Here is a 27204-nt window from a genome sequence, read left to right as displayed (position 1 = left end):
ACTGGACTTAAATTCAGTGATTAGAGTTTTCATTTCTAGAGGTTCTATCTGAGTCATTTTAAAACATACAGATTTTTTAGGCCTTGTCTTTCCTTTGATTTCTACTTGTTATGGATTGAATTGTGTCCCTCAGAATATGTGTATTAATTTGGCTAGGTCATGATTCCCAGTACTGTGTGACTGTCCACCATTTTGTCATCTGATGTGATTTTCCTGTGTTGTAAATCCTATCTCTATGTTAATGAGATGGGATTAGTGGCAGTCATGTTAATGAGGTAGGACTCCATCTACAAAGTTGGATTGTGTCTTGAGCCAATCTCTTTTGAGATATAAAAGACAGAAGGGAGCAGACAGAGACAGGGAACCTCATACCATCAAGAAAACAGTACCAGGAGCAGAGTGCATCCTTTGGACCCAGGGTCCCTGTGCTGAGAAGACCCTTGACCAGGGGAAGATTGATGACAAGGACCTTCCCCCAGAGCCGACACAGAAAGCTTTTCTCCGGAGCTGATGCACTGAATTTGGACTTGTGGCCTGTCAGACTATGAGAGAATAATTTTCTGTTTGTTAAAGCCATCCATTTGTGGTATTTCTGTTACAGCAGCACTAGATGACTAAGACACTACTCCTTCTTTTAGCTCATCAATCACTTTAAATATTTATACTATCTCTTCTATTATCTCAAGTTCTTATGTTGGGAATTCTCCTGTTTGTTATGACAGTTGACTCTTGCTTGTATTTCTACATGTTCTGTAACTTCCTAGCATGAGCTCATCATCAGTTAGGATCACAGGATTCCAGGTGGCCTGCAATTGTGGAAGGGTCATGCTAGAAAAGTTTTGCCTTTGCTTCTGCAGGGAGCTCCAGGGGTATCACCATCTGGTGCTAGTTTGGAAATTTCTGCACCAGGTGAGTATTATAAATATGGACTTCAAATCTGGATGTCTCTATTGCTCATGGAAGACTTCTCTAACACCACCCAGAGCATGGGGCAATGATAAGCTTTCTCGCCATTTCTATGGCCCTGTGGGGGTTTTTTGGTACCCCTTTTGCCCCTAAAGGAGCCCGCGTGGTGCAGTGGTTACAGTGCTGGGCTGCTAACTGAAAGGTAGGTGGTTCAAACCCACCAGGTGCTCCACGGGAGAAAGATGGAGCAGTCTGCTTCCATAAAGATCACAGGCTTGGAAACCCTATGGGGCAGTTCTACTCTGTCCTGTAGGTCACTATGAGTCGGAATCGACTCAGCAACAGTGAGTTTGGTGGGTTTTTTCTTTTTGCGGGGGTGGGGGCTTGCCCCTTTCACCAGAGAATAGCCCTTTGAAGAGATTTCCATTTCAATTCCATACTTTACACGTTCATTAAAATCCAAACCTCTATTATTGTTATAGGACCTATTTTCGAGTCCAATAAACACATCCAGAGCTGCCATGACATCAGTAGTCCTACTCTGGCTTTAAGTTTCCCCCCTTGTTTTGGGTCCCTTGGCTATCTATTCCCTTTCTTCCTTACAAGCTCAGCTATATATTTAAAATCTGTTTATTATAGTTTATACATCATTTTTAAGTGACTGTAGCAGAAATAGTTCTACATTAGTTTAATCTTCCAATGTGGCTGAAAACCTGATGCCATTCTTATTCCCCATCTTTTGTACATGACCTGTTTTCTCTCTTTGGAAGCCTCATCCCCAGTGTCCTGGAACTTCACAATGCACCATAGTTAGGACTTTTTCCATTCACCATTCTGGAACCTTGTGACCATCAATTCCGGAACCATTTCCTGTTTCTCTGATACATTTCTGTTCTTCGCTTTCCTTTTCTCTCTTCATACATCTCCTAGATGTTAAATGTTTTTATTCTATTTCCTCTTCATCAATTTAAAAAAAAAAAAAAAATTGTGTTTAATTTATAAGAACTCCTTCTTATTCTGATTTTTATAGCATCCAAGCTTTTATTTCATGAATAAAATATTGGCTTTTATTTCTTTTTTGTTGTTGTTGTTTTCATTTTTTTTTTTTAATTCATATGAGAATTTTGTTCTAAGAGATATAAGAGGAAGGGAAAGAAGTGGGGCCAATCTATAAAATGTGGAAGGAGCCCTAGTGGCTCACTGGTTAAGCATTTGACTGCTAACTGAAAGGTTGGAGGTTCGAACCCACCTAGCAAGCTCCTTGGAAGAAGTACCTGGCAATCTGCTCCCATATAGATCACAGCCTAGGAAACCCTACGGGGCAGTTCCGCTCCATCACGTAAGGTCAACACAAATCAGAATCGACTGGACGGCACCCAGCAACAATGTAAAATGTGGACTGAACAGTCTTGTGGAAAACTTACCGTGTGGTGGGTGCCAGGCCCCTACTGGGGGCACCAGGGCAGTTCATGAGGAGGTGGGTATGGAGGGAGAGCAAACTACATATACAGAGATATGGAGGCATGAAAGACCACACAAAGTTTGCAGCTGTCAGCTGCTGTCGAATCTATTCCGATTCATGGCAACCTCACGTGTGCAGAGTGGAACTGCTCCATAGGGTTTTCAAGCTGTGACCTTTCAGAAGCAGATCACCAGGCCTATCTTCCGAGGTGCCTCTGGGTGGGTTCAAATCACCAACCTTTCAGCCAGTAGTCAAGCATTTAACTGTTTGTACCATCCAGGTACTCCACACAAAGTTTACTGCTTTAATTTTGTAGTTTGTAAACTTTTTGAGAACAAGAACCCCTTTTAAATATAAATGTTTTAAAATGTGGATCCCTAAACAACAATAATTGCACTTTTGACTACGTAGTCTTCAGACCATGCTTGGGACCTACAGGAGATCACAGACTCCTTTTACAAAAATTCCAGAGTCCCCAGAGTCTGCCCCTCCTCCCACCCCAAGATCTAGGGCTAAGACATTGTTCTTTTTGGTTCACAGATGAGCAGTACTGTGGGTTACAGAGCAATTCTGCTGCACATATGATAAACATCAGGCCCCTGAGTTCTACATAACACTGGGTTGTACTGGGGACTTTCAGCCAACCTTAGAGCAATAATGGCTCTTATTTCTAAGAGTATATTCACTATGTGTTTTGAGGGTTTCTTCTGTTTGCTGTATCAACTCTGCTTCTTCCGCGATATCTTTTTCTATTTGCTTGTTCTGGCTTTTACTTTCCAAGCTGGAAGCTCTCTGAGTATGTCCAGTGATCCTTGGCTGTCCATTTCTATTTAAAAGTGAAGCAATGAAGGATCTTTATGGTGATGGAATAGTTCTGTAACTTGATTGCTGTGGTAGTTACAAAAATCTATGTATGCAATGAAATGGCACCTGCGTTGCGTATACACACGTGTGCCAATGTCAGTTTCCTGGCTTTGGTTCTGTCTGTGGGAAACTGGGTAAAGGGACCTCTCTACTACTTTTACAACTTCCTGTGGATCTATAATTATTTCAAAATAAAAGGTTAAAAAAAAAAGTGAGGCAATAAAAAAATTAGAAGCTTTGTGAACACAAGCAAGGCTGTGGACTAGTAAGGACCATTTTAGGGCAGACTCATATTAGCTGGGGTAGAAAGCTAGCTTTTTCTTTGAGGAACTGCCAAATGCTAGCAACTGCAGGCCTTGCCTCTAATAAACCAAACCAAATCAAACCCACCGCCATCGAGCTGATCTCGACCATAGCAACACTAACACTGTTCACTTTTTCCAGAGAGGATTCCTGCAATCCTGTGCCTCATGCTGGTCTCAGTACTCTGGGAGCAGGCGAGGACATGGCTGGGGCTTTCTCCTTTCTGTCTGCAGCCTTTAGAGTCCCCCTCTTGTCAGTCCAGGGTCACTGCCCTTTGCTCTGCCTATGATGCCTCAATCCTGCGGAGCGGCTGGTGGGTGCGAACCACTGAGCTTTCAGTTAGCAGCCAAGCGCTTAACCACTGCACCACCAGCACCGATACCGGGTGCCTCCGATTCTGTGGGCTTTCTAAGTGCTCTGGGGTGAATGGGTTTGCTTCTCCTCCACTCTCTCTCTGCAGGCACCAATATTCCAGCTGCCTCTGCTCTGCTCAGTCTTCGTTTACCTTCCAGCTTCCAAAAATTGGGAACTCCTTGTCTTTTACTGTCTTCTCTCCCATCTTTGTTCTCATGAGTTTATACATTTAAAAAACTATGTTACTGTCATTTTAGCAGGGTTTCTGAAGGAAGTGGAGATAAATGTGTTCAGTCTACCACGCTGACCTACAGTGTGCCATTCATTGACTTTTAATCCTAATTTTGCAAGGTATTGACATATTTCAAGATGAAGGAGAGATGATAATAAGCCAAGAAAAGCAGTTCACAAGGTCAAAACTTAGGAACCCTTCGTTCAGACACTCACCGACTCAGAGACCAGTCCTTCTCTGAAGAGCTCTTCAGTCCTGCTATTCTAAGAGCTGAGCTGGCGGGGAGCGGGGAGAAAGAGCACAATTCCACTAGGAACTCCTCCAACCACCTGAAAAAGCCACCTATCTGCTCCTACTAATGGTGTTTTGCTTCAAATGTTGAAATTCTACAGACCGCTGTGATTCAACCACGTTAGATCTGGTCCCAGGCCGAGCTGGGCTCTGAGTGGCAGAGAAGCACTGCCACTGTCAGGTGGCAGGTGTGAGTAATCAACACCTTACACACTCACACAATTAAATCAGACTCTGGAACGCGAAACTAAAAACAATCACTGAGAAAGTCAGGGAACATAAATAGCAGCACACGCGCCCCTCAGCAGACAGCCACACTGTTTAAGTCGGGGGGACCCGTGAGCAACAGCAGCCAGGAAGTACGGAGGAAGTTCAGAGTCCTCATCACCAAGGACCGCGTGTCACACACACAGCACCGGCTCAGCATCGCCATGTCTGAAAACTGCCCAGTGGCTGCAGAAACATGACTCAGTCATCAAAGTCCATTCATGTCCGTCAACAAGTACTTCATCACCCTACTGCATACAAGCATTACATTCTGTACTACGACGGAGACCCAAAAGAAACAGTCGGTATGGTTTCCGCCTTTGAAAAACTCTAATTATTTTAACTGGCGTACTATGGTTCGGGTGATGATGACTACAAAGCTGGAAAAAAGTAGTTTTTTTTTAAAGCTGGAAAATATTTGAAAGCTTGCCCCACTGTCCAAGAAGGCTTATTAAGCAACACTTTTCTTATTCTCGGGTGACTGTGGAGCCCCAGATTCCAAACAACTAGAACTTTGATTTTGGAAAGACTTAGGACTTAAAGTCTTTTCCGTTTATAAGGGTCTCTAATCCCCTACGGAAACCCTATGGGGCAGTTCTACTCTGTCCTATAGGGTCACTATGAGTCAGAATCCACTCAATGGCAATGGGTTTGTTTATTCGTTTTTAAATCCCCTATTGTTGTTGTTATGTGCCGTCAAGTCGGGTTCGGACTCATAGCGACCCTACAGGATAGAGCAGAACTGCCCTATAGGGTTTTCAAGGAGTGGCTGGTGGATTTGAACTACCAACCTTTTGTTTAGCAGCCAAGCTCTTAACCATTGAGCCCCCAGGGCTCCATATAGTGCATTTAAATAGGAAAGGGGTTTAAATCCCCACATAATGCAAGATGCCTGGTACGGACTCAATGACACTGACCGGGCCTCTGCCAGCAGGAGGCTGCCACCTGCTAGACTCTACAGGGCAGAGACATGACCCAAATGCGAGGTGGAAAAGGCAAGCCAACAATCAACTCCAAGTAAAAACTGGGCAAAGCACCTGAATAGGCATTTCTTCAAAGAAGATACACAAATGACCAACAAGCACATAAAAAGATACTAACTCTTATTAGTAATTAACCCATTGCTGTCTAATCGATCCCAACTCATAGTGACCCTATAGGACAGAGTAGAACTGTCTCATAGGGTTTCCAAGGAGCAGCTGGTGGATTTGAACTACTGACCTTTTGGTTAGCAGCTGAGCTCGTAACCACCAGGGCTCCTTCACACCTACTAGGAGGGCTCTGATCAAAAACACTGACAATAACAAGTGTTGGTGAGAATGTGGAGAAATCAGAACTCTCATCTATTGCTCATGGGAATGTAAAATGGTGCAGCCACATTGGAAATCAGTTTGGCAGTTCCTCAAAAGGTTAAACACAGAGTTACCATATGACCCAGCAATTCCACTCCTGGGTAGAATACCCAAGAAAACTGAAAACATGTCACACAAAAACTGCTACACACAGGCTCATGGAGGCATTATTCATAATGACTAAAAGGTCGAAACAACCCAACTGTCCATCAACAGATGAACGGATAAACAAAATGTGGTATATCCACACAACGGAGTATTATTCGACCATGAAAAATACATAAAGTACTGACACATGAATGAGCCTTGAAAACACTATGCTAAGTGAAAGGAGCCAGTCACACAAGACCACATATTGTATGATTTCATTTATATGAAACGTCCAGAATGGGCAAATCCATACAGACAGAAAGAGGTTGCCAGGAGCTATGTGTAGGAGGGGAAGGGGAGTGACTGCTAATGGGTATGGGGTTTCTTTCTGGGGTGATGAAAATGTCCTGAAAGTAGACAGTGGTGATGCTTGCACAACTCTGTGAATACACTAAAAACCACTTGAATCATACACTTTAAAAGGGTAAATTTCACGATACATGAATTGTATCTTAATAAAGCTGTTAAAAAAAGAAAAAAAAGCAAGCCAAGTAAGTGTCTCAGACAGGATCCAATTAGTGACCCTGCCTGCTTCTATGGTCTTCATGGACATCTTCTTTGCTAAGTCTCCTGAGTCATAGTGTTCCCTGTGAATTCTCTGCATTATGGATTTTATTTTTTAAGTCAAACACTGGCATCTGTATCAACTATAACTAAATCACCAGAAAACTAAAATTGGTACCATCAGTTAGATACCTTTCCTCCTCTGGACTTTTCTTTCCCAAGCCTTAGAATTCTTCATTTGTTTGTGGCTTCTATCAACCTTCATCCCAACCACTCAGCCTCTCTGGGCCTCAGTTGCCTGACTACACAATAAAGGAGTCCCACCAAGGACCCCTTCCAGTCCCACCACTACATGCCCAGACGTACCCTCACACTAGCACATAGCCAGCATCACCCTCAGGGGCTCAGTCGAGGACCACCCCCACGGGCCCGAGCACTTGGCAACTGGAAACCCCTGTATCCCAATGTTATTGGCACAAAAGGGGGAGGCTTGAGGTACAAGGGCCTACAGGAGAGGCGAGAGGATGGAAACCTCAAAGAGTGGCAAACACACGCCTCCCCTGGGAAGACTGGGTGCACAGGTCTTCTTGGGAAACGGGAAGGACACGTTCCTACTGTGAGCCGGGTCATCGGAGTGATTTCTCCTTGGAGCCGCATGAAAGAACCCGGATTCCGAGCACTGATGAGGATAACTCCCGCATCCTGGGGAACGGACACAGAACTCACTCATGACGGCCACAGTCTGCACTGGGCTGTGGAAGGGTCTTTTATTCAGAGCCGTGCCTTGGCTTCCGCAAGAAGCTGCAGCGGCAGCCCCGGCGAAAGCTAACGCCAAATCAGCAATTCCGACTGGGGCAAAATGCCAGGAGTGGGGTTGAAAAGCACTTGGGGATGTTTCTGGGAATGTATTTTCACTTAAGCTATTTTTTTTTTTTTTCCTCACAAGGGCCTCCAGATTCAAATACCTCCGTGAGCCCCCTGCCTCCATCAGTGGCATCCAGCTCCTGGGAAGACCCTGCCCTAACAGAGGAGCTTAGGGGCCAGCGCCAAAAGGAATCCAACTCAACGAAGGGCAACACCTCAGAGAGGGAAGAAAGGCAGTGACAGGAGGTGACTCACTGCGACATGACATGCTGGGTGGCGCTGAGCCCTTCAAGTTACCTCACCATTTACTCTTCCCCACAGCCCCGCCAGCCTCTGCAGTAAAGCCTCACGTTGGGGGGCAGGGAGGCTCAGGGGACCAAGTCGGTGCCACAGAGCTAACAAGGAGTAAATCAGCACCTGAACCCAGCCTTCCTGAACCCAAAGCTGTGGCTGGCCCAGTGCAGAGCAGCTGTCCAGAAAACTATTACTTATGTAATAACCCAAACCAAACCAAACCCATTGCCATCGATTCTGACTCACAGTGACCCTATAGGACAGAGCAGAGCTGCCCCATAGGGTTTCCAAGGCTGTAATCTTTACAGAAGCAGGATGCCACATCTCTTTTCTGCGGAGCCGCTGGTGGATTCAAACCACCGACCTTTTGGTTAGCAGCCAAGTGCTTAACTACTGCATCACCAGGGCTCTCTATTCACGTAATACACACACACATACATGCTAGAATATGCAGAGAATGTGTGTGGTTGTAGTGGTTGCCTCTGGGGAGTGGAAAGGGTAGGAAGGAGACAAACGTTTATTTCACCACATACTCTTAAATTCTTTGAGTGTTGTGCCATTTGTACATATTATCTGCTTAAATATTTAGAGAGAGATACACCCACACACACAGATGAAGATTTAGACTTAGAGTCAGCCTCAAGGGGCAGACAAGCTAGGTAATTAGCAGCATCCCCCCTAAACCTACCCTCAGATGTCCCGTGTGGCTTTCAAACATGCTAGGTGGCTGCAGCAGAGTGGAGATGCTCCCAGCAGTGGTCACCACGGTCACACACTCCACACAGCGGAGCACATCCAATTCCCAAGGACGTAGAGGTTCTGTCCTACTCTACCAGCCATAGACACTGCAATCTCAGGGCTACGTGCCAACCCCGAGTCCCGTGTCTCAGCCACCCCCTGGATCCCCTGGCTGACTTACTGGGTCCTGGCCCCTAGACCAGCCCTCGGCTCCCTTGGGAATGCATCCCCTGAGCTGAAGGCACAACATACCTGCCTGACCCACAAAGCTCAGGGAACGCCCCCGAGCACAGAGGGGCTTACTTCTCAAAGGCAGTGGAGTGCCGTTAGAAAAACAACCACAGGAGACCCACGTTCCAGTGCTCTCTGTGCTGCTAAGCAGCCGGGGAACCCTGCTCACACCACAGGAACAGTTTACCACAGTGCCAGGGCACGGGAGGAAAGGGTAGTCAGAGCGGGAGGTGCAAACCAGGGCCACTTTCCTGGATGGCGGTTTGGTGAAACGAATCAAAAGCCGTTAAAATGTGTTCCTACCCCTTGACCGGGTACTTCCATTTGGGAATTCACACTAAGAAATTTAAAGACATAGACAGAGATGTATGTATAAAGATCCATTATTTAAAGGTGAAAAACTGGAAACAATTTTAAACAACTCTGGCTCAACCATCTGATGGAATTACATGCATTCACTAAAAATCACATTGCCAAAAATCATGTTGTTAATGGGAAGAGAATGTTATAGAAACACCGCTACTTAGGAACGTCTGACTTATGAACACCACAGACAGGACCACAGTTCCAGAACAGAAGCGGTCCTTCGCCGCCTTTCCAGGTTGCATATTTGGTTTGGGTGTGTTTCACAAACATGAGCCCCATCCCATCTGAAAAGAGCAAAGGCAGTGGGCGCCACAACTGCTGGAAAGGAAAGTAACTTGATTCGGAAAGTAACAAGTACAGATGTTAATAATTACCATAAAAGTAAGCCGAGAACCCCCCTAGAAACTACTGCCCTGAGATAATCTTTAAACCTTATACCAAAAATACCCCCTGAAGTCTTCTTTAAAGCAAACAACAGTTTAGCTTAATTAGTAAAGAATGTCTGCCTTGAGCATTGTGCTCTTTTAAAAACTATCTATATGGGTGGGATCACGCTGACAACAGCAGCTGAAGGGTTAGATAGGAAGCCTGTGGGGAGGAACAACTGGGAAAAGGAGAGTGAGAATGGCTGCACGACCTGAAGAAGGTAATCAGCGTCACTGGTGAACTGGTGCACGTTCTGCTTTTATGAATTGTGTCCCCCAAAATATGTGCTGTAAACTCTAACCCCTATACCTGTGGTTACAATCCCATTTGGGAATGGGGTTTCTCCGTTATGTTAATGACACAGTATTAGTGTAGGGCATGTCTTGAGATATAAAAGGAGCAGATTAAGTAAGGCAGCAGAGATGGGGGAAGAGAGATGCCAAGTCCATGAAGACCACCCAAGAGCAGAAGCTCAGAAGAGGGAAGGACCTTCCTCAGGAGCCAACAGAGAGAGAAAGTCTTCCCCTAGAGCCAGCACCCTGAATTTGAGACTTCTAACCTCCTAAGTGGAGCCCTGGTGGCACAATGGTTAAGACATCAGGCTGCTAATCAAAAGGTCAGCAGTTCAAATCCAACAGCTGCTCCTTGGAAATGGAGCAGTTCTATACTGTCCTATAAGGTCGCTGTGAGTCAGAATCAACTCAAAAGCAACGGGTTTGGTTTGTTGTTTTTTTTAACCTCCTACCTGTGAGAACGGAGCCCTGGTGGGGCAGTGGTTAAGAGCTTGACTGCTAACCAAAAGGTCGGCAGTTCAAATCTACCAACTGCTCCTTGGAAACCCTATGGGGCAGTTCTACTCTGTTCTATAGGGTCGCTGTGAGCTGGAATCGACTCGATGGCAACGGGTTTTTTGGTTTTAACTGTGAGAAAATAAGTTTGTTAAAGCCACCCACTTGTGATATCTAAGACAAACAATTAAAAAAAAAAAAAAAGGGAAGTAGCGAGGACATGCCAACTACTTCCAGGTACAGGAATGAGCTGGTCACCAGGAGGAACGATTGTGGTGGTCTGTGTCCCCGGTGAGGTGAAGGCAGGACCCTGAGCAGGCCAGCAAGCACCACAGAGATGCAGAAAGGGGAGCCCAGGCTCCACCTCAGCCTGAGGCTGACCGAGGAGGCAGAAGAAAGCAGGACACTGAGACCTAGAAGCCCAGGAACCATAAAGTGGCAAACAGAATCTTGTGGGTTTTTTCCTTCCTCTGTTTTTAAAATGCAGGCCAGGCATGACTCCTTAGGTTCCCACCCCTGAGAGTGGGCACAGCATCAAAGCGACTGGAGACGTCCAGGGCCGGTTCTCTGGCTGCGGAGGGGTTTCCCGGGATACCTGCTGAGGTCACCAAGCGGGGGTGGGGGTGGGGGGCAGATCCAACAGGACAGTGCAGATGACTCTGGTGCATTTTAGGAAAGATGTCTTTTACAGAAAACACATCAACAGCGGAGAAGACCATGCCTGGTTTTACAGCTCCCCTGAAGAGTGGAAATACGTAAGGGGACTGCAAACTTGAACCTCTGGGACCCGGGCAAACAGTCTTTTGGTATCTAACCTGTTTGTAATTTTGTTGGGGCAGGGGTGTGGGGGAGGCTAAAGTTAGCATACTATGATATTTTGTCAACAAAAATATTTATATCCTTATAAAAGACTAGAATAACCATTCACTGAAACGACAGAAAGTAGTCGCTAACCTAAACGTCAGCGGTTCGAATCCACCAGCTGCTCGGCAGGAGAAAAATGTGGCAGTCTGCTTCCATAAATACTGCAGCCCTGGAAACCTGTGGGGCAGTTCTACTCTGTCCTATAGGGTCGCTATGAGTTGGAATTGACTTGATGGCAGTGTTTTTTTTTTTTTGTATCCCTGAGTGGTGGAATTACAGGTAATTTTTTTAATCCCCTTTTTGTATCTTCCTTCATTTTCTGCATGAAGTAGTATAACTTAAAACCAAAACTAAACCAAACCCATTGCCATCGAGTCAATTCTGGCTCATAGTGACCCTATAAGACAGAGTAGAACAGCCCCATAGGGTTTCCAAGGGACAGCTGGTGAATTTGAACTTCAGACTTTTGGTCAGCAGCCGAGCTCTTACCCACTGCGCCACCAGGGCTCCTAAAAAAACAAAACAAAACAAAAAAAAAACACCAAACCTGTTGCCTGTTGCGTCAGTTCTTACTCACAGTGACCCTAAAGGTCAGAGTAGAACTGCCCCATATGGTTTCCAAGGAGCAGCTGGTGGATTCAAACTGCTGACCTTTTGGTTAGCAGCCGCAGCTCTTAACCACTACACCACCAGGGTTTCCCCACGGCTCCTAGCAATCAGGAAATAAGCTATAAATCTAAGACAAATAAGGGAACGGTCTAGCAATTTTTCTTCAGTGTTAGATCATCAGGGACTGACCGACAAGCCACTAAATGTGTGGATTTCCCGTTCCCTGACCCCCATTCTGCACCCCTGCTCCCCCTCTCCTCTGCACTCGTCAACCGCTTCGGAACACCCCCTCTCTGCTCACAGTGCCCTCCACTGTTCCTCAGCACTTCCGATTTGGTTCTTTTTAGAAAGCATCTTTTCTCTAGCAACGGGAGTCCCTGGGTGGTGCAAATGGAGAACTCAGCTGCTAACCAAAAGGTTGGAGGTTTAAACCTACCCAGAGGCTCCTTGGCAGAAAGCCCTGGCGATCCACCTCCAAAGAACCAGCCACTAAAAACCCTATGGACAGTTCTACTCTGACACACACGGGGTCCCCATGAGCTGGAATCAACTCAATGGCAACTAGTTTTCTCCAGCATTACAAACTGTTAGCCAACACCCTCCTTCCTGAGCAAAATTCTTCAGAAAGGTTAACTCTTAGGACAGAGTATGGAGTATGGATTAGATGAGGAGAAAGAGAAAGATCAGTTAGGAGAGTTTTTTCTGATATTCAAAATGTAATTATGCTAAATGCAGTGGGGTATATCAGACAGAGAAAGGACGTTATTTGACAAACTTGGCAAAATCCAAATAAAGTCTGTAGTTCAGTTAATAGTGTGGTACCAATGATAATTTTGACAAATGTACCATGGTTAGCTAAAAATATAAACCTTAGGGAAGCTCGAGGAAGGGGTAGACTGGGAACTGTAACATCTTTGCAACTTTTCTGTAAATCTAAACAAACTTTGTTTTTTAAAAAATGCCATTATGAGAGAATGAAGTAAGACAGCAATAAGAATAAAAAGAAAGATAGCGGACGGGCTGAAGACACGTCTCCCTTCACATGGACGTCTCCAGGCATCGGAAACGCACCGTGTTCCCCTCACACGTCTCCTCTATCCAAGCTGCTATTCTGGCAAGACTGTCCACCTGGTCAACACCGAGAAAGCCTGAGTCTCCTGCCATGCTGCCCCTTTCTCATGCCTGTCCAACCATACAGCTACAGTGAACGTGTTATCGCTCGTGCAGAAGATTTGTTTTTAAGATGCAAAACTTAATGGCTCCACATCTCTCTTCTGATCACCTGAAACCCTAGGCAGGCCAAAGTTCGCCTTTCCAGTCCTGTCCTCCGCCGCCCTGCGCCCACCCGGACCCTGCCGTGTGCCAGGCTGTGAAACCACAAGCTTCACCTGCTAGTCCCCAGCGGCTCTGTGCCCGCTAACCTGTCTGAAAAACCTTCCCCAAAGATCCCATCTTCCTCTCCACCCCCACTAATTCAAAGCTTTGTTACCTATGTGAAGTAGAGTCCTGATTTGACCTGGAGGTTAGGTCCTAAAAGCAAAATTAAGCATCATCAAAATTATCCTTGAAAAATTCCTTAAATCTGTCAGCGGGTCTCACACAACCAGTTTTTCCTTCCACTGGATACTAGATGAAGTTGGTTCACATTCAGGGGTCATTTTGTATCAAAAATCAATTATTTCAATACTCAGTGCCAAGCACATATATGTGAGGTTATGCCACTGAAACGCACAAAAGCTACAGCTCGCCAGGACGGTAAAATCCTCCAGGTTGGTCCCCAGCTCCCCTAACCGACCCAACCTGTGCACTGCTGCCCGAGCTCACCGCAAACTTTGAAATGGCTCCTCACGTAAAAACAAATGCAAACTCCTAGGTCTACTATTCAAAGACCTTCCCACCACATGGGAAGTGTGATGTAAAGTCACTGAGGGGCTGTGCAGACTGTTGGTGGTCTGTGTGGCTGTGGGCGGGCTACCTGGATTTAACTCAAGCCTTTCCACTTACTACCGGACCTCGGGCAAGAGCCTCAGATCCTTCCTCATCTGCAACATGCGTATGGTAACGGAAGGGTTTAGAGGGCCGTCTCTCTCTCTCTCCTTCTAGATTATGTTGCTGAAGCACTGCTGTCCAATACAGCAGCCAATAGCCACACGTGGCACTGAGACTTGAAACGTGCCTAGTGATGTATGTGCTGTCACTTTGAAATACACGCCAGATTTTGAAGACTTAGAATGGGAAAAAAGAATGTAAAATATCTCAGTAATAATTTTTTTATATTGATTACATGTTGACGTAATATTATGGATATACTGAGTTAGGTAAAATAGATTATCAAAATTAATTTCACCTGTTACTTTGTATTTTTTTTTTTAATGTGGCTACTAGAACACTTAAAATTCCAGATATGGCTCGCATTATATTTCTATTGCTCAGAACTGTTCTTGGGGGTGGTGGTCAGCAAACTCGTGCATGCGGGCCAAGCCTGCCACCTGTCTTTTATTTAATAAAATTTTACTGGACCGCAGTCATACCCATTTGTCTGCATATTGTCTATGGCTGCTTTTGTGCTACAAGGCAAAGTTGAGTTGTTGTGGAGGAGACAATACAGCCCGCATGGCCTGAAATATTTACCATGTGGTCCTTTACAGAAAGAGTCTGCCAGCCCCTGATCTAGAGGGCAGGACCCATGGGGCATCTCTGCAGCACCCAGCCCCGTGCAGGGACGGCCATGCTGCCCAGGGTAAAGGGCCCGTGTTTTGGTCACAAGGGGCCTAGGTTTGTACCTGGACTCCGTCTCTCGCTAGCTGTGTGCCCTGGGGTGGTTTACAGGCAGTCTCTGGGCTTCTGTTTCTTCCTCTCTAAAATGGGGGTACTGGCTACTCTAAGAAAGAGAAGACAGACGTAAAGCATATGCTACACTGCCTGGCACAAGGTGGGCAAGGCACTGAGCTGGGCTGGATGAAAGATAGCAAACTCCATGAAAATGCTGAATAATCATTTTCCTCTTGCACTGACTGCATTATACTCACAACCATCACATTTTCATCCTAGAAAGAAGTGAAATCTAGTAAAATTTCTTAACAATGACTGCAGATGATGGGGAGGGGGAAGGAAGCAGATCTTTCCAACAAGGACAGATGACAGGCTGATGGCAGGAAAGCACTGCCTGGTTGCTGCTGTTGAGTTAGCCCCCAACTCGTGGTGACCCCAAGTACAGTGGAATGAAACTTTGCCCGGTCCTGTGCCATCCCCAGGAGTGAGTGTGGATCGGACTGTTGGAATCCATAGGGTTTTCATGGGCTAGTTTTCCGAAGGAGATTGCCAGGCCTTTCTCCCTAGTCCATCTTCGTCTGGAAGCTCCACTGAAACCTGTTCAGCATCATAGCAACACACAAACCCCATCAACAGACAGGTGGTGGCTGGACATGAGGTGCACTGGCTGGGAAATGAACCCAGGTCTCCGCATGGAAGGCAAGAATTCTACCACCAAACCACCACTGCCTTGCCTGATAATTGTTGTTGGCAGCTGCTGTCGAGCTGATTCCTATTCACAGAGACCCCATGTGTTAGGGCCACTTGATTTCTCTCCCCTTCAATATCTATTAACACCACCGCTAGAAGAATATGCAGAAGGAAGACAAAAACCTCAATCGGTCATATACTTAAAATCTGGGGGGGCTAAAAACTAAACCTATCAATATCAACCGAGTTACTGAAGGACCTATTTATCAGTGCAAGATCCCTGGTGGCGCAATGGTTAAGCGCTCAGCTGCTAACCGAAAGGTCAGCGGTTCGAACCCACCAGCAACTCCAAGGAGAAAGACGTGGCAGTCAGCTTCCCACCGCTGATAAACAAGGGATGGTTCTATCCATTTTAAACAGATGGAGCCTGATTCCTTCAAAGCAATAATCCATATCCGTAGAGTCAATTCCGGCGCATAGTGACCCTAGAGGACAAAGCAGAACTGCCCTATAGGGTTTCCAAGGAGCAGCTGGTGGATTCATACTGCTGGCCTTTTGGTTAGCAGCCAAGCTCTTAACTACTATGCCACCAGGGCTCCTTCAAAGCAACAGGCCTGGCATAATTGCTGCAACTCCGGATGGCGCTCTCTAAGACTCTCCCAGGGTCCTGATGCAGGCAGCGTGCAAAGCCCAAGCCGCATTCCTGCTTTCTCCAAGAGGGGTCTCCATCTAAGGTGAGGGCTTCAAATTGGTTCTTTCCAGTTCAAACCACTACTGATAATTTGCATTCCTAACAGGTTCCCTGTTAAGGATCTGCATGTCTAACAAGTTCCCAGGAAGTTATACACAAGACTCACCTGGGGATCTTGTTAAACTGTAGATTCTGATTCAGTATATCTGGGGTAGGAGCCCTGGTGGTGCAGTGATGAGCAATCGATTGCTAACTGAAAGGTCGGTGGTTCAAAACCACCAGGGGCTCTGTGGGAGAAAGATGTGACAGTCTCCTTCTACAGAGACTTACAGCCTTGGAAACCCTGTGGGGCCTCTATGAGTCAGAACTGACTCATGGCAGTGGTCTTGTGTTTTTGGGTATCTGGGGTGGAAATGAAAATTCTCAGCAAGGAACTTGTTAGAAATGCAAATTCTCAGCAGGGGTTCAAACCGGTTGGAAGCCTTGTTCTAAGGTGAAGGCTGAGCGGTGACCAGATTCACTAAACTCACACCTGCGGGAGTTTATCATTTACCGGTGCTTCCAGGTAGGTGGTTTTTTTACATCTGACCCTCATGAATGCCCTGTGAGGCAGGCATTACCCCGATGTGATGAGCTGCAGCTCAGAGAGGGTGCGGGGCTCCACCAAGGTGCTGCAGTTACCACGGGCGCAAGACGTGGCTTCTGAAGGTACAACTGCTGCTTCTGCCAAATCGTTCAGAGTCGCAGCGCCCAAGGACTTGAACAGAACCCAGAGCTGCAACAACCAGGGACACTGGTTTCAAAAGACACAGCCCCACAAATGTCCATAAAGGAATGAATGGACAAACTGCCATGTATCCATACAACAGAACGTTGTTCAGCCAAAAACATGAATGAAATACTTACTGATATGTGCTACGACATGGATGAACTCCCAAAATATGCATAAGGCCACAGTGTGTAATTCCTTTTATATGAAATACCCAGAAGAGGTAAATCCATAGAGACAGAAGGTAGACTGGTGGTTGCTAGGGGCTGGGGGAAGGCAGGATGGGGAGTGACTGCTAATGGGTACGGGGCTTCCTTCTGGGCGGATGAAAATGTTCCAGAACTAGGCAGAGGTGGTGGTTGCTCAACATCGTCAATGTACTAAATGCCACTGAACTGTTCACTTTAAAATGGTTAATTTTATGTTATGCGAATTTTACCTTGATTTAAAATAATAAAAAAATAAAGACACGGCCTACTAGTTCTCGTCCCAGCCCATGGCTCTTGGGAAACCCTGCGGCCAAAAGAGTGTCTCAATTTATTTCTGCTGGGTTTTAACCCCAAACCCAGCTGCAGTTCAGCCCCAGCGGACATGGCCAGCTCTCCCTGGCCCACCCACTGCTCATGCACTGTGCCTGCAGGAGCTCCTGGAGGAAGCTGCTTGTTCAGGAGCTTCAACTCAGCACCTTTTGATTCATCTGCTCCACCTAGTACCAGGATGCCCATACAGCCCAGTCTTGGAGTCCTTATTCACAGTGCTCTCAGAAGAGCCTAGTCTGGGCAATAAATTACATGGTCAACCTCCCTAGGACCCTGAGTGAGGTGTCAACTGGCAAGGGGCCCCCGTTCCAGGAGACCATGAGGCATGTGGAAAACGACTATTCTTTGTAGGTAAGTGGGGTGAGTGGCAAGGAGCAAACGCTGGCCATTTGTCCAAATGCTTCCCAAGAATCCATACATGCACTGTTCAGAAGACAAGCTTTCGGAGTCACTGTCTTTGTTTCTCCAAGAGCTTCCGATCCGGGGAGAGAACCTGGCGTGTGGTGTAAGTGGAGGGGCTTTAGAGGCAGGGAACAAACCAGCGAACCAGATCAGCTGGAGCAAACTGAGGAAGCAGGAGGTAAACCCGAAATGCAGGGGACGGCCCTGAATGACAACCTAAGACAGGACGAGAGGCTGGGTGCTGGCACAACCCAAGACAGGATTCGGGAGGGTCGGCCTGAGTGGTGCATGCCGGGGCCTGGAAGCAGGGCAATCAGAGAGCAGACCAGTGTTGTAGAAAGGAAACGCAAGCAGAGGATGCAAGAGGCATTTCAAACAAAGAACTGATGACAAATTAGAACGGGGCCAGAGAAGACAAATTCAAAATGATCCCAAATGTTCTTATTTTTAGCAGATGCAAGGTTAAGTATTTCGGGATGAAGTGCCATGATGTCTGCCACTAACTTACAAACGGCTCAGAAAAAAATACTGCCACACAGACAGACGCAAACATACGCCGATAAAGAAAACATGGCCGAATGTTAACTGCTGACTCATGGTGGTTGGTACTTAGTAACCAGTTGGAATCGACTTGATAGCAATGGGTTTGGTTTGGTTCTCCTAGTCTTTCAACTTTCTGTATGCTTAAAATTTTTTTCATACTAAAATGTTGAGGAAAAATTTTATATACATATGTACACATAAAAAATATACAGTATAATATGGAGCCCTGGCACAGTGGTTAAGAACTCGGCTGCTAATCGAAAGGTCAGCAGTTCGTATCCACCAGCCACTCCTTGGAAACCCTATAGGGCAGTTCTACTCTGTCCTGTAGGGTCGCTATGAGTCTGAATTGATGGCAACAGGCTTGGACATTATATAATACATATACCTATTCCACGGACTTGGGGGGTGGGGAGGGTAGCCACAGTCATAAGAGTTTATACCCACAAAGTCTGGGTTCTAGACAACCTGATGGCGCTATTGAGTAAGCAGGTGAGAGGCATGATAGAGACATGGCAGTCATCTCAGGGCAGGTACCAGGTGCAGCTACAGGAGTGGATGAGATCGTTGAAGAAAAGGCAGGAGGGAAAGAGACTAAATCACTGGAAAAGTCTGGCATTTAGAGACAAGGAAGAAGACAAACAGCAAGAGGAGGAGAAACATCCAGTCAGCCTGGTGTAATGGAACACAAGGGAAGAGTTTCCATCAAGAGGGCGTGATCGACCATCTCAAACCAGGTTGATGGGCCAAAAGGAGACGGAGCACTGAGGACACGTCAGCAAAGGCAGCGACCAGGAACTCCCCCGTGACCAGGCATCGTTTCAGAAGCCGTTCCCATCGGCGGTGTGAGAAGCCGGGTGGAGAAAGGCTAAGGTGGAGCAGGTTGGGAGGAAATGGAGGCAGCCACCCGTTTCTACTGGGGGTGCTGGAGTGGCCCCAAGGCACACTGGGGCACAGGGAGAGATGCCTGAAGATGAAGTCATCAACCTTCGGGGCCTTCATATCCCTCAAGTCATTAAACAGCCAGAGGGATGCTTTCAGCACTGCAGGTGCCAAGTCCTGATGCTTCCAGAAGCCGCACCAGAGGTGTGCACGTGTGTGTCTGCAGACCTTGCTGGCTACACTCGGGGTCCAGCAAATACGCCCCTGTGGACATGCCTGTCAAGAGCACTTCACCACAGCATCTCCCACAAAAAGGATCAAAACGAAAAGGAATGGGAAGAGCATCTTCAGAACTGCCCAGGCTCTGCCTTGCAGGATGCAAATGAAAGACACTGCTGACTGCAGGAAATCTCTCCTGCCAGTACTAGCTGGGAGTTTTCATTTGATTGTTCAGGAGGAATGACTCTTTTTTTTAAAGCACGACTCAATCTTAAATTTTTTTTCTAATTTTCAATTGTCATGATCAGAATCTTACCAGGTATATTCATGCTACCCATTTAGAACAAAAGTGACCTGGTAAGTGTCTTACTCCTTTGACCTAGCTGTGGATGATTTAACACTGCGGTCTCTCAAAAATGCAAACAAACCAAAAATCCCTCACCAGACAGTCAACCAGATTTAACCCAAAAAGGAGATTCACTCCAGTACTGAACGCCAGCTGAATTCTTCTGAATGCATATCCTCTGCCCGCCCTGCCCAAATCATAAAAAGGTGCCTTCCAAAGTCCTGCTTGAGCAGAGCAGTGTCCCTGTGTCTGGCTGGGGCTCTGGGTGGGCTGGACAGAAGTGACCTGAGGATCTACTCAATACAGTCCGCTGGGTCGAAGCACATTAAATCCTCAACCGTAGAGAGTAGATAAGGAGCAAAACAAAGGCAGATAACTTTGGAGAAGATCAATTCAGATGGCTAGCCATTAACAAGATTCAACTTTACTCTGAACTGCAAAAAATTCCAGTAATCATCTGGCTCCTCCCTGTCTGTAACCACACATGTCAGGTGGTGCCTCACAGAGCCCCCAGAGGCTGCTAGAAATGTCGGCAACAGCAGCTGCTCTGACTCTGCAACCTCACCGAGAAGAGCTGACGGGGTGGGTGCCGGGGCGCGAAAACCGTTGCCCCTCGGGGCTTGGCACACATCCCACGGGCAAGCGGAGCTTCTGGAAGGAGAACAGTTAACGACACCAAAATCCTATGAAGTCGTGTAAGTGATGAGGATGTTGTTAGATGATGTCAAGTCAGTCCCCGACTCATGGCAACCCCATGCACAACGGAACAAAACGCTGTCTGGTCCCGAGCCATTCCCATGCTCGGTCGGGGATCAGACAATGTTCCGTTGGGATCCACAGGGTTTTCATTGATCTCTGAAAGTAGATCACCAGGCCTTTTTTCCTAGTCTGTCTTAGTCTGGAGGCTCCACTGAAATCTATTCAGCATCCTCGCAACATGCAAGCCTCCACTACAGATAGGTGGTGGCTGTGTGTGAGGTGCACTGGCCAGGAATTGAACCTACGTCTCCTGCATGGAAGGCGAGAATTCTACTACTGAACCGCCAATACCCCCAAATGTAAATGACAGCACCGTGGAACCTGGAAAGCACCTTACGAATGTTCCTGTTATTTCTCCCTTTTTAAATTAGCCATTTAAATTAGCCTGCCCCCCATCCCAGAAGCAATTCCCAAACCTTGGGAAAGGAAACTCTGAAAGCGCCTATCCCTCAGAACAGACTCACAGACCATGCCCTCCCAGGTCAGAAGCGCAGGAAGGTGCTTTTAGAGAAACCACTCCCTGGGAAATCGCCGACACCTGCTCTAAGGGGACCATGGGGCAGCAGCTGACACTCATCCCGTGCCAGCACTGCTGTGATGGCAGGTCTGTCACACACCATTACCCCAGCCCCTTTTCAAGTACTGGCCCCACAGGTTCCACTGGATTCCATGGGGCCCGTGGGTCAAACAAGTAAAAAGGAGAGAGAGATCCTTTTGACAGAGCAGGGAAATGAAAAAGAGAAACGCAGAGATAACAATGACATGGGACTGAAGAGCGAGCAGAAGACCTTCAGCGTGCCAAAGGAAACCACGTGCGGCCATGCTGTCAAACATGGAACAACCCAAACAAAACCGAGGAGACTGGCCTGGAGGCGGGACTCGGACTCGGCCCCTGCAAGAAGCCTTCCCGAACCTGTTTAATGACTCAGCATCCCGGCAGGAGGCTGCCCAAGGCGGCCAAGGGGAGCAGGAGGTCAGGCTGGGTTTCCTGCTCCCGACCCCCCATCTAGGACAGAACAGAGACCCCAGGCACGTGGAGTCCGGGAGGTGAGGTGGGAAATAAAACCAGTGCCAGCGTGGAACAGACTACTGAGGTTGTTTTCATTCAGCATCCCGAGGAGTTCTGAGGTTCTCTGGAAATACCATCTTTTTGACAGTTATTTTGAGAATGACTGAGGGGCCAGGGAACAAAAGATGTGGAAGTACAGCCGCACACCCGTGAAGTACGGCGTTTCTCCATACGCTCCCCACCCGTGTGCTCCCCCTACCTCCCACCACCCTGCTCCTTCCTCTTTCTCACCTGTAGCTACCTCCCCTTCCACTAAGACTTTCCAGTGTGTAGAGGCGGGATGATTCCGGCCAAGTCCAGGGTGTGTGGTTCATGTTTGACCAGGGCAGTCGGGGGAAGTAATGATCTATGAAACTTTTACTTAAATATTCCCAGGTAAGAACAAACAATATATTTACTTCAGTTTGTATTCGGGTTCCTCCGCTTATCATCAGTGTGACAATGAGCAAGTTACTTAACCTCTCTGTTCCTCATTTCCCACATCTGAGGAAACGATGAAGATAATAAGGGTACCTAACTCACTGGGCCGTCGGGAGCGTTAACGGACTGATACACACAAAGCTCTCGGAGTGCGTACACAGAGTGAACACTAGACAGGACGTCCGAATTACACACACCCGTACAACCCACAGTTCCACCAAGCCCGTAAAGCCTATTATATTAAAAATTCCAGGTACATACAATGGTTAGTAATAACAAACAGGTGCTACTTTGCGACATGCATTAAAACATTATTATTACTGTATTATTATGTTAAAGGTGTTTTAGTGATTCTGGAAGTGTTTCTTTGATGTTTTTATGCATAGAAAGGTACACTATATACTAAGACAAACATTTGACTGACATTACCTATGAAACACACCTAACTGTTCTGACTTACATACACATCTGACTTAAAGACAGACTTAGGGAAGGAACTTGTTCACAATCCAGTGACTGCTGCATAATGTCTGTTCTTACTCCTCTTATTATTACCTTAAAATAGAAAAGCAATACTTTAGCATCCTTGTAATTCACAATCTCATTACTTGTCTTTCAGGAATTTCAAAAGATGTCTCCCGGACTGTAGAGCACACGCACACGCACACGCACACGCACACGCACACACACACACACTCATTCCAGCCTCCCCCAGGACGCTGGTACTTTGGCAGGTGTGATTTAAATGCCCATTCCTGGATTTCTTACAGAGTAACAAGGAGTGAGGGGCCTGAGTCCTCATAGAAGAGGCTTAATAAAGAAGTGTATAAAAAATCTACAATCCTACCGGTCACAAGCAACAACAAGACCAACTAGGAATTCCGATGTCAATGGAACAAACTCCTCTGGTGTCCCCTTCACTTCCTGAGGCACCGCTGTGGTGGAATACCACCCCTGTGACACACGAAGGATCCTGGAGGAGTGGGGCTGGGTCTCCCATGAATGTCAGAATGGTGTCTGCCAGCGGCCAAGAGGCGACCCCAGCCCGACCCTGCCAAGCTCTGGTATTCCACCCGGAACCAGGGCTAGAAAGAAAGACCGCATAGTTTACTGCAGAGTGAGAAAATGACGCAGTGACTTGGCCAAGGTCATTCAGAGTAGGTGGCAGCCGGGAAGAGCACAAACACCCCCCTCAGAAGACAGTCGGCTCTCACCCGGTGAAAGTGCCCTTGAGTCGGGCTGCAAGTCAGACAGAGGCACCATCAAGGCTCTGAGGACAGGAGTGAGGGGGAAACCGAGGGACAGAGAACAGAATCACAACAGCTGCTGGTGTCTACAAGAGCTGTGATCCTATCTGAATAAAATGCAATTACTAGATGCACTTAGTCCTGCGCCTTGGCTAACCTTACGTAACTTCTTCCTATTACATCACTAAGGACAACTGCTTTTATGGGTCCGGCACCTGGACAACCGATGGAACGTCACATACCCTGATGCCACATCTAAATAGCCTTCCCCACGGAAAGGCTGGCCTGAGTGGAAGCCAAAAATAAACTGAAAAGCCAGTCCCTGAGGGACCTGTCATCACACACACATACACACGGCCTCACAAAAGCAGGGTGAGCTCAGACACACAGCTTTAACATAGAGACATGAAGCCTCAAGCCCAGCAAGACCTCAATGCTGTGGCAAATCTGGGTAGATGACACTGCACAAGAGATGGGCAAGCAAGTGAAAGCTAAAGCACCCGGATGAAGCCTCCAAAAGGAAAGCTGAACGTGACCAGACAGGCAGAAGGCCTGCTCTCTTCCTTACAAAGGGCCACACTGTGTAACCACGACAGGTGGAGCCCAGGAAGACCGGCCATGTCTAGCCAGTGCTCACGAAGGTTTAGGAGGCCGCTGGCATCTGGTTTTACTCCAAAATTTTACTCAAAGGATGACCATTGATGGGGCAGATGCACAGGAGACCCGTGGCCAGATGGGAAGAGTTTCAAGTGGATAAACTGGCTACCACGCTGAAGGGGTCAGGAGAAGAAGACAGAGCATATGAGGCGCACTGGCCGACTGCTGCTTTTAAGTCCTAAGGAAACTTCATTTTGGCTCCTAGAAGCCTCAGGACCTGGACCACCATAGTCTCAAGAACTTCTTGTTTTATGTCTGTTGATCATTTTCATGGAAGTGGCAGAGAAAGGGTAGGATTGGCTGGTCAGCCTCTTCATCTCCTTTTGTGAATCTGTTCACTGGAAACTTGAAAGAAATTAAGAGACTAATATTAAGCCTTTACTCATTGTCCTCCAAATTAACATGAAACTACATAAATACTTCAGAACTTACTCACCCCTCCACATTAAAAAACAGTACCTTTAAAATCCCAATAGGTGGCAGCTTTTAAAACAAGTTTCCCAAGACTGTCACTACATTATTCGATCAATAGTTTGGTTCTCAAATCTCATCTCCAGCTTAGTGATGGAGGAGGAATCAGAACCTAAATGCTGTTTGGGTCTAATGGTCTGTTACAGTACACTGTTACCTCGACGGAATTTATAAGAAGTGGGCGGTGAGGAGGAAAATCTCCCTAAACCACAAGCCTGCAAGGTCCCAGGACCCACCTCACCATCCTAGCCAGTGGCCAGAAGCAAAGCAGGAGAGGCATGCGTTCAGCTGCCCAGGGTCATCCATCCCTATAGCTCACAGTGGCTGCGAGCTACATATTAGGTATAAACTTCTGGAAGAATAGATGTCCTCCTCCCTATCACTACAAATAAACCTATTCCAAGTCCTAAAAGAACTGGGCCCCGCCACACATAAACAGACGTAACAATCCACCACGTCCTTGGCATTCCTACGCCCCTTGGCTTTTTGCTAAGCCCAGAAGCGCAGAAAGTACAATGACAAAGAAAACACCACCAGCCGAGCCACAGAACAGATTTCAACCAACTCACAGCTTCAAAACCTATCCACGCTAGTGCCTGAAAGTTATTTTCTACTCAACTCCAAAGTAAGTATTTGAAGCCAAACTTCATGTAATTACACATGGTGGGGGAGATGACAGAACATAACCGTAAACAGAGTTAACCACCGAAGTCAAGATGGACAGGAACAACAACTGATAAACATGGCAGCTCCCAGCAGTGAGCTGGGCCTGCCTGCTCTGAGTGCCACAGCAGGAGGCCAGGACACACAGAAAGCAGGAGTTCAATTCCAAAACTCACAACAACCCTCTGGAGAAGATGGCTGGGGAGAAGAACATTTCTTAAAAATCCACAGAAGGACACCAGCAACCACGTGCTAGAAAGACAACGCACCACACACTATACACAGCGGTGGTCCCCTCTTCCCGACACAGCAATACCAGCTCCGACATAGCAATACCAGTGGTAACGTTAACAAGTAATACTGCGTTTTCCACATACTTTTGCAAATGAACTTAGAATGTTCTTTCTGAGTCAGAGAAGCTACTGCCTGATTTGCATCTCTCTGAGGGGAAGCTGGGGGTCACGGGTGCGGATCTGTGTCTGCGGATGCATGCGCATTAGCCAGAAAAAGACCCTGCTGGGACCAGCAGTCACTTCTCCCAGCTAGGAGATGGATCGAAGGCTCTTCCCGGGAGTGGGCCCTTTTTCCCTGCCTGACCCTTCGTCACAGACCCTCTCTGTAGTGTGGCATGAAGCCCTGCTCCTCCACCTCCTTTGTCTCCCTGTGTGTGAGTGACCCAGATTAACTTCTAAAGTGCCCTCCCCTGAAATCAGACCTCTCAATGTCCCCGGAGCTCCAACAGTCCAGGCCTGATTCCTGCTTAGAAATGTTTTTCTGAAGGGGAGGGGAAGGAGAGGAAGAAGGAGTGCAAGACATAAGGGGTGTGTGTGTGCATGTGAATCACTGATAGGAATTCACACTCAGGAAAACAAGCCATGAAAGGCCACCAAACCAAGGTTCAAGGTTCCAGGTTTAGGATGACAAACCTCTCTGTTTTGTAAAACTGCTATGTTCATCAGCCTCACCCCAATAACATAGGGGAGTTGTGATGTTTGCTTAACAGTCTCCGCTTGTGGGAAGAAAACCCTTCAGGTTTCCAAATTGGTTGCTCTCCTCATCCCAGGTTCTATATTGTTTTTTTCCAAGTAGTCCAAACGCACTTCACAGTCATCAATCCCAGTAACAGCTGCCATTCTCCCCCAATACTATTAATACTGTGGCTCTGTGAAGGATTTTACTCACAAAGTTCCCGGCAGCCATTAAATAGGGCAGTAACATAAAACGAAAAGCATAAAGCATTCTGTCATCTACCGAACTTCTTGGGTTTTTATGGCGGCCAGGATTCTCACCTCCAGCTTTGTTTTGGAATGCCCACACCCCTCCCTGCACCGCCTGGCCCGGCCCGGCCCTCCTTTCTGGATGCACAATGCTGTATGAGGCTCCTTGGGGGTCAGCAAAACGCCGCACTGGTGTGATGCGGAACGCGCCTCCGAGCCCGAGGAGTTCCCCGCTGTCGTCGGTGCGACCTCTAATCTGGAGGCCGTCACCACCGCACAGCACGCTGTGAAAGTCCCCTTCAAGTCGGCGAGCCCCCTCCCGGGCCCAGGCCGGCCCCGCATAGCTGGCCGAGAGCGCCCGGCGCTGGTGCAATGACACTGCACTGGCCCACTGCACCGGAGCGTCCCCTCCGCTGAGGCTCGTCCCACCCCCTCGGCCCACTGCAGTCGCACCTTTCCGGGCCGGGCCCCGCACGCCTTCCCGTCCACGGCCTAAGGGGCTGGCAGCGAGCTCCGTTCTCCCTCCAACCTCCAGACAGCGGTTCCCCAGCGCCCTGCACCCCGGGCGGGACCCCCTGCCCATGCCGCCCTACCTCGCCCCTGGCGCCACGCCTCGCCCTCCCCGCCGGTCGCCCCCGGCCCGCACCTTGGTCTCCTTCACGTGCTGCTTGACGCCCTCCGGGTACCACTGAACCCGCACGTAGCCGCGGCGCAGCGGGCTGGCGCGGCCCTCCTCGTGCCCGGGGCCGCCAGCCTCGGAGCAGCCCGAGCTCCCGCGGCCCTCCTCCTCGCCCTCCGAGTCCGAGTCCTCGCCGTGGATAAGGCGCACCAGCCCGAAGTGCACCGAGCCGCGGTAACGGCCCGACACCAGGTCGTGCGAGAACAGCAAGCGCTGCGAGCCGGCTTCGGGGCCGGAGTCCGAGGACGGCCCGGAGGCCGAGTCCGGGCCGGGGGCGGCAGCCGGGGCCGGGGCCGGGGCCGTG

At 47.8% G+C, this 27204-nt stretch overlaps 1 protein-coding gene across 1 annotated transcript in view; it reads right to left on the bottom strand.

The window, feature by feature from the left end:
* UBE2O (ubiquitin conjugating enzyme E2 O) overlaps nt 1–27196 on the bottom strand; it is a 63233-nt gene extending 36037 nt beyond the window's left edge. The window contains exon 1 of the mRNA XM_004374134.3: nt 26868–27196. The gene's annotated coding sequence lies outside the window, so the exon portion shown is untranslated. The remainder of the gene's footprint in view (nt 1–26867) is intronic.
* Between the last annotated feature and the right edge of the window lie 8 nt (nt 27197–27204).

Source organism: Trichechus manatus, unplaced genomic scaffold (genome assembly GCF_000243295.1).
Source record: "Trichechus manatus latirostris isolate Lorelei unplaced genomic scaffold, TriManLat1.0 scaffold00028, whole genome shotgun sequence".
Classification (NCBI taxonomy): Eukaryota; Metazoa; Chordata; class Mammalia; order Sirenia; family Trichechidae; genus Trichechus; species Trichechus manatus.
Note: the sequence above shows the minus strand (reverse complement) of the source record. Positions and strands in the feature narration are given on the sequence as shown.